General features: G+C 43.4%; 1 protein-coding gene across 1 annotated transcript in view; it reads right to left on the bottom strand.

The window, feature by feature from the left end:
- NDP (NDP, norrin cystine knot growth factor) overlaps window positions 1-14,280 on the bottom strand; it is a 46,777-nt gene extending 32,497 nt beyond the window's left edge. The window contains exon 1 of the mRNA XM_005700904.3: window positions 13,995-14,280. The gene's annotated coding sequence lies outside the window, so the exon portion shown is untranslated. The remainder of the gene's footprint in view (window positions 1-13,994) is intronic.
- Between the last annotated feature and the right edge of the window lie 355 nt (window positions 14,281-14,635).

The raw sequence follows: 14,635 nt of genomic DNA, 5'->3' as shown, positions 1-14,635 counted from the left end.
AATAAATAAAAACTGAAAAAAAAAAAAAGAAAATTGGAGGACTTGACATTACATCAAAAACAAAAGGAACACAATAATTAAAGCTTCAGAGAAGCTTTCAGAGGTATTTCAGATAAAAGTTTGAATATTTTGCTTCATAGTACATTTTTTTAAGCTTCCTACTCACGAACAGTCTGAATAAACATGGTAAAGTATTGATAAGATGAAATTCTAGTCCATATAAGTTGGTTACTCTTGCTCTAACAGAGTGGCCCCAGATCCCCTTAACCTCAGTTTAGCTGTCTTGCAAGTGTGGGACAGTGGAATCGCAGGTGGAGAAAGGTATGTGACACAGGGCTGTTTCAGAGTGGAGCATCCCTGGCAATGGCAAAACTTGAGTACGTGTGTTTCAGGGAAGCCCTATAAATTGCAGGAAGGGCAGGGAACAGTAATGAGGGGACTCACCTGGATTCTAGCACTGCCATTCATTAGCTGGGGATCATGTACAGGATCATTTGAACTGTTTCAGCCCCGGTTTCCTCATCTGTAGAGGAGTTGGGAAAAATGGCATCTGCAGCCCCCTCTTGATCAAAAATGCCAACATTTTACATACTTATGGATTCATTTACCCCCATCTTCATATGTAGAGAATAATCCTAAAGTTCAAGACACCATATTTGCACGCAGCTTTGCACCACTTTCCTTTATGTGCATGCTAATGGTAACATCTCACTAAAATTGATCAAATCTGAACCTAAAGCTCCAAATCAGCAAAAGATGCAGAAGAGCATTTTTGCTTTCTTTTCAGCTGCATATTCTAGATTTTCCTCTGCATGTTACACTGAAAGTCAGCAAGACTTCAGCTCAAAGAGCCAGAGCTTTCTTCAGTTCCATGTCAAGAGGCTGAGGTATTACTGACCATTTCCTGAGTTTCAATATGACTATATTTTCCCAAGTGGTTATCTGTCTCTTTGAAGCCTTAATTAGTTTTAGAAAGAGGATTTATTGGACTTCTCCTTTCACCACTCTGGTCTACAGATATTTCCCCCAGGAATCAATGGCAAGGGGATGAAGGGGAAAAGCAGACATTCCAGTCCTGGCCTTCCCTTTCCACTGCCAACTTCTTTTCAGAGCCATGGCCAGGAGGTATGGTTAAATGAGCAAAGCAAATGAAAGAAAAACATGCATAGAATGATGGTAAAAACAAGTGACGACATCGACAACAAAATCCTATAAAAGTGTGTGTATGTATGGTGGTATGTGTTGGCATTTACATTTATTCCACAGAAAATGAAATATAACAGGCTCTTAAATATAGAAGATGGGCACCCTCACTTATATAAGAGAAAATTTCACTTATAAATGAAAATTAAAGTACTTTGAGATACTTTGTTCAATGAGTCAGATTTATAAAAATCCCAAAATCTAATTATGTACTCTGTTGGCAAGGCTATGGGAAAACAAGCCTATTTTGGAGACAGTACAGTAAAAATTGGTGCAAATTCTATAGAAGCCAATTTGGCAATATTTATTAAGCCAAAAATGTATATAATTTAGACCAGCAATTTCACTTTGGAGAACTCTCCTCCATGTGAGATCACACAAGCATATGGTTATTCACTACAGCATTGGTTGTCATAGCATAAAACTGGAAACAGCACAAAAGTTCCATTAGTAGGGGGCTGGTTAAATATATTATACAACATTCATACACTCAAATAATATGTACCTCTATAAAGAGGAATGCAGAAATTCTACTGATTTGTGTTAAAACAAAGAGGGATAAGAATATATATTTATGTTAATTTGTATTTACATAGAGAAGCTCTGAAAGGATATTCAAGAAACTATACAGTTAGTTATGTGTGCGATTTGGAGGACTGGCCTGGGAAAAAGACTTTTTGCTATATATCTTTTTTTTAATTTGTAGATGTCTGAACTTGCAAATGTTTTACCTATCCAAAATTTCATTAAAAAAATAATACTTTCTCTTTTGAAATCAAATCTTGGCTTAGAACTAGTAATGAAGTTAATGGATGTTTGATGTTTGTGCCACTTTGAGTGTTTTAATAATATTAAACCTTTGTTCCTTAGAAGTATGGGAAGACATGTTAGTCTCAGTCAAATAGTTTTCCCCATGGACCAGTTTGTTCTTGCGCACTACTGCCACCTAGTAGTAATATTCTGAATTGCAAGCACAGTTTAAAAAAATTTTTCCCCAAAAGGTGAACAAAATAATTTTGTAACCAAATGTTATGACGTTTATACTGATAAAGAGCTAGTTAATGTCATACAAAATGTAACTCTATTATTTGATTTTCTATTTAAAGATAATAAGCTGAGCCAAAAAGTAGTAATAAAGATAAAGTGTAAAAGAATGACAGAAGAAATATTGCTTCAGCATTAATAAGAAATAGATGTTTTCATTTCAACACTCTCACAAAGCATGATACTTTTTGTTCAGTTGTTATATTAAACTCTGACATGAGAATGCAAGCAACAGTGTAAATATGCCACAGAACTCACAGAACCCTTGGAGCGTGAAAGTCTAATCCTTGCAACAGAACACTGGGATTTTTGCCTTGTGCTCAAATTGAATGAACCAACACTGCTGTGTTGAAGAAGAAGTAAGCAGAATGCTCAAGAAAAGAGTGATTCTGATTAAGTCAAGTTGCCTTAACATTGTGTTGGTCTGGATGTGCACAGGTGAAGGTGTACAGAGTGCCCTGGGAAGCACTCGCAAAGAGGAAAATCAAGAATGAAGGAGATTTACATCACTCGAGATGAGATCCCCCTTTGATGGCAGCCTAGGGGTATCTATGTCTGTCTTGTAGGAGCTTCTGTTATTTTTCTCAAAATTAAATTAATTCTAACTTGCTTTAAAGCCATGTAGCATAAAAATCAAATGCTGCCAATGAAGACTTAGAACCTCAGCCCAGCTAGTGATGGATTGAGTGAGAAAGTGACTGTCTCATTGAACTTGGTAGACCTGGGTTGCTCAGTGCTCCGGATACAGTCTCTGAGACATGAACTTGGCCGATATACAGAGCCCACATTCTAATAGCTCCAATGTGGAGCCTCTGCCGGCAGGAGAGGCACGTAGGCTGGCGTGCCCGACTTTGGAGCTACCCTCCAAATGATACCAGTGGAAAAGAACAACTGGTGCCCAGATTTCCCCACCTGTCATCCTCAGCGAAATAATATAGCAGAGCTTACAGTGGGCCCAGCCTCCTGGGTGAGAGATGGTGTTGTATCCACAGATCAACTCACTCTTGGGCTGACCTTCTCCCTGGCAAAGGATAAAGTGCTGGTTTCACACAAGCTATTCCAGCAGTCGGCTAAGACAAGTGACATGTGCCCAGTGGCCTTATTCTTGCCCTGCTTGCCAGACAAGGGAGGGTGGTACTCAGCATCCATATTTCCCCCCTGGACTGTTTTTCAGTATAATACATGCAGGTTTTACCTCCTGAAGCTTATTTTTACAAATAAATATTTAACACATATTCACAATGAACAGCTACTATGAGTCTCCTTTTGCTCTAGCAGATGAGACTTAAGGGTCAGGAAGAAAAATAGGTCCTATTCTAGTTCCTTCTTCCAGCTCACTGCATCCACTAGCAGAGTCTTGGCCTGTTGTCTTTCTGGGTAATCTTTTTGGACATGCTGATGAACTTGCTTAACATCTAATTCATATGCAACATCCATTGCATCATTCCTAAGAAGATCAAGTTAAGCAGATAAAATCTAATGACTTTGGAATGACGTCAGTGTGCCAGACTGAATTATTTGATGTTTACTATCATTTAAAACAATCATCTCAGGCATGAGTAAGGTAAAGATGGCACAACATAGAGCCTCTCTCAAAGGAATTGCACACACACAAAATCAGAGATTCAAAAGTGGAAGAAAGCTTGCCACTAGATAACACTTCACACTAGAATTAGAAAAACAAAAACTTAAAGTCTCATCAGAGAGTGTGAAGTGCTAAGTAGCCCCTTCCCAGGAACTCAAAGAATTCCAATTGGATCTAGTCAACCAGATGCCTTGGAGAATAAGTCAGATGCTCTTCCCAAGGCACTTAATTTATAAACTGTAAACAGCACGCTGGATTTTATAAAGCATCCCATGTGCTCAATGAATGGTTTTTTATATTATCCCTATCTGACAGCACATCAGTAGCAACAAAGAGGTCAAGCCTGGGCTCACCCAAAGGCAGCCCTCCAGCCTGCCCACCCCAGGTATCTCCAAGGAGGGGCAGCCCCAAGGTCAGTGGGGATGGAGCAGCTCCTACCCCTGGCATCTCAAGTATGGTGTCTGTTCTGCACTTAGAGGTGGCAGAGCATGGGAGGCAATGCTTGCCCCTACAGAGTCATCTTAGGAAAAAGATGACATTCTTGGGATTAAACAACAGCTCTCTAGTCTCGGAGAGCTCTTTTCTCCCAGTCTGCATTACAAGGCGTGCTCAGTCGCTCAGTCACGTCCAGCTCTTTGTGACCCCTGCACCGCATCCCGCCACGCTCCTCTGTCCATGGGATTTCCCAGGCAAGAATACTGGAGTGGGTTGCCATTTCCTTCTCCAGGCAGACATGGCCAAACTCAGGGGTGATGGTGAGAAGAGATGGAAACAAGCAAAGAGATGGAAAAAGCAAAAGGGAACAAGAAATAGAGCCCAAGAAGGAAGCAAGAAATCAAAGGCTAGGATAAAGAGGGATGTGAAAAAGGACTGGGAATACAAGTAATTTCTGACCAACTGTCAAGTGGCGCCACCTGTGTGTGTGTCCTTGGATGGAATAGTTTTACTGTCTGGGGCAGGACTGGTGTGGGAAGACTGGACTTGGAACCTGACTGAAACTTCAAATCTTGATTTTTCAGGAAATCCAGAGAAATCACTCACTGTGATCCAAACTCCCACCTATCTACAGTTTTCATCTCTTCCTCCCCAAACCTATTTCTAGCCTGAGTCCTATAACCCGGTGTCTTACATTTATTTATCAGAAATATTAGATAACTAGTCTACAACCTTCTGAAACTCAAAGGGCATTCTACTGTTGTCTGCTCTGGCAGAAGGAAGGCCATATTGAGGAGCTGAAAACTCTGAGCCCTACCTACTTTCCTGTCACTGGCTGTGTGATCTTGAGCAAGTCAGTTGCCTTCTCTGGGGCTCAGTTTTCTCATCCACAAAAAGAACAGATTGGTCTAGATATTTCTATGGTTCTATCTGTTTCTAACATTCTCTAACTCTACCCAAGCTTATTAGAGTGTACGTCTGCTTTGGGGCTACATGGTCCCCAAATAAATACTACAGAAAAAGTTCTTTTCTTACTCAAGAAGTTAATGATCACAGAAAAGTCCAAACAAGTTCTAACGTGGGGCCTAAGCCAAAATTTGAAGGTCAAACTATGAGAATTTGACACTTGATGAGGCCATATTGGTGCCCAGAAATAAAAACAGCCCTTAATAATCAGTTGACTTGGTGTTTGAATGTACTGTGATTTATAAATTAATAACATGTTGTTAATAATAGGAAGCAGTTAATGAAGATACTTAACCAGTTCTTATTTCTCTTAAAGCTGTCCTAAAATTTGAAGTGTTTCTTTCTAGTCTCCACCAAATGAGGATAAGAGAAAGACTAAGAGTAGTCAATCATGGTAAAATTAAACTTCTTTCAATTGAGGATGTTGATGATGATACAGGCTGAGTTCAACCTTCTTGCACCTTTCCTGTGAATGACCCTTATTCCTAATGGATTGAGTCACAGATCTTCATGCCCTAGGGGGGCATTTGTGATGCTCTGGTTCAGGATAGAAGAGGAAGACTGGTTAGAAGAACTTTCTTCTCTGCAAATGTGGTCAAGAGCAAGGCACTCTGCTTGGTAAAGCATCTATGGAAACGTTGTGCTAGGGTTCCTGAAGTTCTAGGTTGGGCATTAGTTAGTGTTAGTCACTGAGTCGTGTCCAACTCTTTGTGACCTCATGGATTGTAGCCTGCCAGGCTCCTCTGTGAGTGGGATTCTCCAGGCAAGAATACTAGAGCGGGTAGCCACTCCCTTCTCCAGGAGATCTTCCCCACCCAGCGATCAAACCCAGGTCTCCTGGATTGCAGGCAGATTCTTTTACCATCTGAGCCACCAGGGAAGCCCTTCTAGGCTGCAAGTTGGACTAAAAGAGTTGTCCATTGGATATGGGTTTTGGATCCTACGCTGGGCTTCTGTAGGCTTCTATGGTTTCTATACAAAGACCTCACTTTTAGAGGACAAAGCTTGCATAAATTGGAAATGACCAAGTCTGATTACCCATGTGTCAAGAAGTAGGATACAGTTGAAGGCTTCTCCTCTGGAGGTTTGGATTGTAAATCCACTCCACTAAAAGCTGTAACTGATATGGCGATGAGCTATCAGAAAATGTATAAGGGTCGACTTTTTGCAGTGCTAAAAATCAACAATAGTCCTAAACATGGAGCCCACTTCCATTCTTTCATCAATAATGGGGAGAGAGGAAGCCACAAAAGGAGTAGCAGGAGAGATGGAGGAAGCATAATTTTTAGGTTTCAAACCTGTCACTGCCCTTTCAGTGATTTCAGATAGCAAAATTCTACAAGGGGATGGTTTCCTTCATTTCACCCACTCTTTCCCAGGAAGAGGCTTTCACATGAGGACTGAGACATACTCCACTACTCACCTTGTGTAAGACCCTTTGGAAGGAAAGCAGGGGAGTTCTGAGTTACCCAGCACAGGGCACTCTGTCTCATCAAAACGTGAATATGCACTCTCCCTGTAGAAAAGAAAAGGCTCCCAGGTGTTCTGGGGACCCCCTGTGCTGATGTAATTCGATACTTGCTCTGCCACTGGACCACTGGCTGTGCTATAGCCTCAGTAGAAGAGGGATAACCAATGTTAGCTCAGGGTACAAGCTCCTGTTCACCCTGGAGCCAAATGAGTATGTTGGCGTTTCTTCAAAGTGTCCAGCAAAGCATTTCCAAAGCTGCATTTGCATCTCCTCACCCACAACAGCATTCTGGAATGGTGGGTAGTGATCTCACCTAACAGCTGTAGAGCCCTTAGTTAGAAATTGGGCATAAACAATAGAGCAACTCAGTATTTCCATTCCCCATCCAATTTGCCCTTTCTGCCTAGTGATGGGACTTGAATACTGAATTCCCTCCTGTGGCAATCCGGAAGCAACACTTGCAGACAAAGATTCATGTCAAAAGGGCAAGGTTAAAGCCCAGGGAACTCTGCTCAGTATTCTGTAATAAACTATATGAGAAAAGAATCTGAAAAAGAACACACACACACACACACACACACACACACACACACACACACACGTGAAAGTGAAAGTGTAGTCACTCAGTCGTGTCCAAATCTTTGCCACCCCATGGACTGTAGCCCGCCAGGCTCCTCTTCCATGAGATTCTCCAGGCAAGAATACTGGAGTGGGTAGCCATTTCCTTCTCCAGGGGATCTTTCTAACCCAGGGATCAAACCTGGGTATCCTGCATTACCAACAGATTCTCTACCATCTGAGCCACGAGGGAAGCCCGCCCCCACAACATACACATGTATAATTAATTCACTTTGCTGTGCACCTGAAACTATCACAACATTGTAAGTCAACTATACTCCAATACCAATTTTTTCAAAGTGAAAAAAAAGCCAATCACGTAAAAATGTGTTTCCCAAGACTTCCCTGATGGTCCAGTGACTAAGACTCTGTGCTCTCAATGCAGGGGGCCAGGGTTCGATCCCTGGTCAGGGAGCTAGATCCCATATGCTGCAACTAAAGATCCTGCATGCCACAACTAAGACTCCTGTGCAGCCAAATAAATAAATATTAAAAATGTGTTTCCCTCTATCGCTAATCACTCTGAACTTATGGCCTTTTGGTTTTCTGTTTGTATTTTGCTTTGCTTAAACCACACACACTTTGGTTATGTCTCTTGATTGCCAGCCCCCATGTGACACTTCTATTCTGCTACCTTTAGATTTCAAACTTCAAAAGAAAAATTTTAATTCTGAAAAGAAGTCATTTCCCGTAACTGGGAAGAAGTCACAGAAATGTATTAAGCCCTTAAATACTGCCTTGAGCTTTAAAGAAAAATTGACCTTGATTAAGAATTGAATTTCTTTGACTCGTCACATCCATATTAGAAATGTGTGTGCCTACATCATTTTACTTAGATTTAAGCAAGGGGAATTTTTTTTTCACCTGAAGAGTTGACTTCATTTTCTAATGACAAGTAAAGAAGGCAACTTCAGAGTTCAAGACCCTCTTCTTGGCAAGGAATAGGTGAAATTAAGGGAAGCTTCCTTTTCTGAAATTATGCTATTTGAAAATCTCCAGTAGCAGATTTTGAGCATCAAAAATAATCCTTTCTCCTTTTTTTTTTTTTTTTTTTTACTTCTCCCGTGGCCTACTCTTTTCCTATCTTTATTCCCTATTGATGAAAGGATGGGAGGAGACTCCATCTTTAGGGCTATTGTTGGTGGGTGGCACCACAGAAGGGTCACCCCTAAGCATTTTCTGACAACTCATCAACTTTCTTGAATGTATTAACCTGTTGCCCTTTCATTTTTAAAGGATATGGCAATCGGTTAGATCACAGCTTAAAAGAAAAAGTTGGGATTGAGCCAGGCTTTGGAAGAGAGAACATGGTATGAAAAGATTCTTAGCTTTTGTAGAAAAAAAAACCAAAAAGAAAAACATATCTACTGGAAATCTTAAAGAACTGAGTTTAAGGCTATAGACCATGTTGATGTACAGATTTGGACATGAGGGCGAAATGCCCTCTAATTGGATGAATTCCTGATTCTAAGCATGAGGGATATATTGCCTCCTAAAGCTACCCATTCTTTGCATTTCTGAATCAGCAGTCTTTCTAACAAGAAAGTAGTTGTCCCAGACTGTGAACCCCCATCCAGGGAGTTACATTCTAACGACTGAAAATGGCTCTGGTAAGGGGGGAGGTGTGATTCTTAGCAGTATAGTCTTACCCACCAGACTCTGAGACCCTCTGATGAGGGAGACAGGAAGGATGGATGGTACCAAGCAAATTATTGCCAGACACACAAGAGCAAAGCTTTGCAGATGTGAGAGCAGCTTGCATCAGAAAGCATGCTATGGAATTATCTTCCTTAAAAACTCCAGGGTGTGGGTGTGTGAATTTGCCACATGCAACCTGCGTGGCCAAGTCAGCACTTGCTGAAGTACCAGCTACTCCCACCCAGCTGCATATGCACTGGGCTTTCGGCAGGATTCCCCACCCTTTGTTTTTTTCCTGGATGCCAACATAGAAGTTTATGGTTGCTGATCTGAAGGGTGAGGAGTGGGTACTACCAGCTGGAATGTTGCCACTGGTAGGGGCAGACAGGAAAATAGGAAGGCTCTTAATGTCCTCCCAAAGAAAACCTTTGATGGACAAAAGAGTGGTTGTATTTTTACCCTCTCTCTTCATGCTGCCAGGCATCTTTAAATAGATTCTCTAGACTAGGGACTTGTATGGAATAATTCATATTAAAACCCAAGAAGTGGCAACAGAGGGGAGTTGGTTCTTTCTTCGCTTTCTTTTCTTTTCCTTCTTTTTTTTTTTCTTCTTGTCAAGCTAACAGAAAAAAAAAAAAAGACTCATTTTAATTCAGCTGTGTTCAATTTTTCCTTTTGGGTCTTTTAATGAACTTTAGCTGATTCAGAAAGACTACCAAAGCCCCCAGGAAACGAAAAGGAACAGGAAGCTGCGTTGTAGAGTGTTCCTTAATGCCTTTTGGACCCGAGGACATTAGTAGCATCTTTTAAGGATGCTGCACCTAGGAGGTTACACAGGCTCTTAAATGGGAATGTCTAATTGAGAAGTCCAGTCGTTCCATTTGCAGCTCATAAACCGATCTGTTGTTCTGCTGTTTAAAGAGAGAGAAAGAGAAGAAGTCCTCCCCACCTCCCTAGCCCCATGCATTTTTAGTTCCACTCAACCCAGGAACCATTTCTTCCCTCTCTCTTTCACAAAACGGGTTTCCTAAAGACGTTCAGCCCCACACTAGCCAAATTAAAAGTCCTGTCTGTCCTTCTTTTTCCTTGGTAAGGGAAGGATGTGGGAAGGACAGAGCAAGGGGGCGGGTCCAGGTCCAAGGATCCAGGGAGCTTTGTTTCAAGTCACTTGTCTCTCTCCCTGAAACAGAGAATAACCACATTTCTCTTAATGTAGGCCGAAGTGCATTCAGGCGTTCCCATAGCACTCCCACCCCCGGCCCTTTGCTGGAGATGTGCGGGTCACTGTGATGGTATGCCGGTCCCTGCCAGCCCGGGTCACTCCAGCCCTTCTCTCAGAAGCCTAAAGGGCAGCCTGAGCCAGGAGGCTGCTCCTCTCTGCGAATGGGCTCAGGCTCGGGGTGCTCCAAAAAGACCCCCGATCCCATCAGCCCGGCAGAGCTGCTGCCAAGAATGACATCCTGGGAATACTATGGATATGGGGAGACCTCATGGGCTGTTGGCCTCGGATGGGACAGGACCCAGGCTGTCTGCAAAGCAGACTGAGCAAAGAGCCAGCTCACAATGGAAGGAGCTCAGGCGAGGGGAACAGGGGGCGGGGTGGGGAGTGGTGGAGAGCAAAATCAAAGAAAAGCCACATGCCACCCAGGAAGATTCCAGGGAGGGTGGGAGGAGGTGGCGGAGGAAAGACTTGCAGGAAACCAGTACCCAGACATGGCACTGCCAGTCTAGCTGGATTCTTTTCTGAACTAGATTATGCGAAAGAAAGAGGGGAAATATATAGCCTGCCAGCTGTTCAAAGGCTTACAACCTTGCTTTTATTGTCCGGGTAAGTTGGTGAGGTGGGGCATCAGAGGAATTCCAAACATACCATCCCAGAGAAATTTTAATATGTTCCACAGTGTCATACACGAAGAGGAAATGACAGCTGATCACAGCCAGGGCAGGCTGCAGCAATCTGGGCCTTGGGGCTCACCCACCCTCCCATGGCCCAGCTTCCCTCCTCTCCCTGTCCTGCCACCTGCCGCCCCATCCCTCCTGCTCCCACTGGCTCAGCCAGGGGGCCTGGACAAAGTTGCCTTAGTTGACTGTCATGGGAAGAGGTGAGGATGAGCTTGAAGGCTGCTGGCCAAGAAGTTGAGGGCTGGCTAGGGTGAGTCAGCCCCCCGCCCCCCCCCCCAGGGAGTCAGAGGCATCTTAATTCAACCACAGGGGATTATCTGCTGATAAGGACCAAATCAAGGACTCTGGTGATGCTGCCTTCAGGGTCCCCCCCGCCCACCCCAGTAACCTACTGGTGTCAGAAACAAAAGATTGGATTATTTGAAAGCAACATTGTTAGTGGCTCTGATTGAGACCTGGGTTTGGGCAAGGACTTCCAGCAACTTCTTCCCAGGGGCCTCTGGAATTTAGGCCAGGCCCAGAGGTCATTGGTTTCGATCCTGGGGGTGGGACAACTAAGTGGGGGGAGATACTGGCTACATCGTCCTCCGGGTGTGTTTCTAATTCAATGATTCATCAAGCAGCCCTGGTGTAAGCCACTGAGTAGGTGACTCATAGCTGTCCCTGATACAGACAGCACGTGGTCCTTTCCAAAGGGGGCTCAAGAGAGCAGAGAGAGGATAAACTGCCCTTTTGCCAGGCTTCTCCTAGCCAGGAGGGAAAGATCTGGGCTGTGCTAGCTGTGAGTGACGTGTCCCCAGGATCCGATGATAAAGGCCTAAGGGGAACCCCGTTATCATAAATGGAAAGAAAACCGACCGATATGCGACCATCATTTCTAGTAAATCTGGGTACCAGCAGATATGTGAAATGGTTCTTTCTAACAAGAAACTCATTGACCAGTTTGCCCACTGGCCAAGTCCATGTCAGTTACAAAATCTAATTGGAAATAGCATAGAGACTGAGAATTAGGGCATGAGACAGTGTCTCATTCACCTTTGCATCCATCAGGAGTGGCATAACATTAAAAGAATGATGGCATGAATAATTAACCAATAAGAAAAATAGGCCTTGAATTGTAAGTTCTCAAAATACAGTAAAAATTGCTGGCCACCACTGGCGGCTATAATTCCGAGAAACTCACATTTTTCAAGGGCCGAGGAAAATAAATGAGTTGGAAATTGTTAAATGTATTGAAAAATGATTTATTTTCCCCTTGACAGTGTCATTGGGACTCGAATTAAGATTTAAACCTCCACAGACGTGTTTCCATCTGTGGCTGTCAGCTGATGGTACATGGTCATCTAGAAGGCTTCAGCCAGCTCTCCTTCTACCTGAACCCAATGTACGCGAAAGTAAATGATGCAAAACATTGCGTTTTGTGCTCAGACACTCACATATTGTGGTCTGAATAATAGTTTAAAAAAACTGTTTTGATTTGGCTAAATGCTTTGTTAACAGCAGTAGTTTAAAATTGTATAGCAATAGAATCCATGGTATTTTCTCAGACTTTCTCGAATAAATAATGACTCTCTCAAAGCTGTAAATTAGCTCATTCAAAAGCCAGATTTTCATTCAACAATGCTTGTTCGCTTCGTTATTAGAGAAAATCACACGAGTTTCCCCAGAAAGCACGTTCTTGCTCCACGATAAAAATTGGCCACTCGGATGCTAAAGTTTACTTTCAGAAGCCAGACGGATGAGAAGAAAATAGGAAGATATTTGCATTTGATCTAAACACACAACTGAGAAGCATCCAGCAGTCCCCATGGTAGGTATTTGGTAGACATCTATAGCCAGCTCTGCATTTTAGGCATCTCTACGTTTGCAGATACACCTGGCATTTAATTTAGGTGTTGAAGCAGTTTGCCAATGCCAGCTCCTTGTAATTAACATACACTAGTATAAATGAAAAGAGACACGCTTCACAGCATTCGGATCTGCTATTCATGACAGTTTCCAAGCATAGAATGAGGGACTCCCCTCTTGCCAAACAGTTTCCTTTCCTACACCTGAATCTCAGCAGAGAAAGAAGGCTACCTTTTTTCAAGCAGGTTTATCTCAGCTCCTCCCTGACAATGAGCCTCAGTTACAGGGCGTTCAGAGTCATTAACATTCTGTACACAGTCAAACTTCCCGTCCCCCAATAAAGAGTTATGCCCAGGCCTCCTACAGCCCAATTGTTCATTTAAAGAGAGAACTTGTATTCAGGAGCTTGAAAGAACCCTCTGAATATTCCTCAGGTGTTTGTAGGAGTCATCCCTACATGTCCTGGTCCCCGGGCTGGTGGGAGCATCCTTTCCCGGTTACTTCTTGGGCAAGGTAGCATCAGTGGAGCTGTAGAGACAAGCTGATTTACTAAAAATAACCCTTTGCAATAAGGCCAAGGCAAACAACATGCATTTCCCCGGACTTTTTGCGGAATGCAAATCCTATAGTAAACACATACTCCTCTCTCCCTGGCGCTCCTGACCGCATCTATGGAAGTGAAGATCTTGCAAGTTGGGAGAAAGGTGCAAAGGAACAGGATTCCTGCAAAGCGTGACACAGAAAGGTAGAAATAAATGTTGCCTATTGTTTGAAGTCATTCTAAGCACTCCGGCAGAGCCCTGGCAGGAGATCAGCAGCATACATAAGTAGTAATAAAAGTAAACTGCGCTTTTAAACTCGCAGGCTTGCCCGCGTTCACAGTGCCCCATTGTAAGAGGGATGAGGGCGGCGGGGAAGATAACCGGGGCTTCAGGAATCCATGTCGGCGAGTAGCTGCTTCTCAGTCTCCTTTCACGGGGCCAAATAGAAGAATCATTACAAAGTTCCATCTAACTACGCAGAGTCTGAAAATCCAATCCCTTTCAGTCCAACCATAGGAGATTTTCCAGCCTCTCTTGGAGGCTCCCCCGCTCTGTCACCGACTTCAAAGACCCGTTCATTTACAAAACACAATGCTAGCGCGCTACAGATTAATGCAAATTCAATTAATGCAAATTTAAGTGGTATTTAGAGGTTGTCTCTTTGTCTGAGAGGAGGATGAAACGCTCGCTTTGGAAAGAAGTAATTTCCTAGGCAAGCCGTCAGCGCTGTTTTCCTGCTTACCTTGGGGGAAACGCAGGGCTCCTTTCTCCCCAGACTTTTCTGAGAGCTAGAAAGAGGTCGTGCTACTTCCAATTGCTTTTGTTCTTCTGTCCCTCTGTCACATGGCTTGCCTTTTATATTTGCAACACACAAAAGTTAGGACTGTTGTTTAAGCGACACAGGGAGAGAGAGAGAGAGAGAGGGAGAGAGAGAGGGAGAGAGAGAGAGAATGTCAAATGGAAAAGAGCCATTGCAGTCATATATCAATCAGGCGTGCGGCCGCAGCAGCGCGCTAGCAAATGGGAATGCCAGGGAAATGTGAGGCTCCCGGTATCGGGGACTCGCCGCCTCTGCCCACCGCTCGGCTCCCTTCCACCGAGCATCTTACGATGGGAACCGCATGGGACTAACGAGGGCAAGGAAGTCCCCACCCGCCCACCCCCACTTCTTCTTCTTTTTTTTTTTTTTTTTTTTGGTGTTTTGGAAACATTTAATAAAGGGCTACATAATATTCGGGATTTAATTCTTTGGCAAGCATGCGGCTGCCCTAAAGAGGTGGCGTCGGCAAGAAAGACACAGAAATACAGAGTGGCACTCTGCTTAACGATTCAGCAGCTGACCAGGATGAAGTTGAAATTCTCAGAAACAGAGGAGAAACATGG

The sequence above is a fragment of the Capra hircus genome (assembly GCF_001704415.2).
Source record: "Capra hircus breed San Clemente chromosome X unlocalized genomic scaffold, ASM170441v1, whole genome shotgun sequence".
NCBI classification, from domain to species: Eukaryota; Metazoa; Chordata; class Mammalia; order Artiodactyla; family Bovidae; genus Capra; species Capra hircus.
This window is presented reverse-complemented; position numbering and strand designations above follow the sequence as displayed.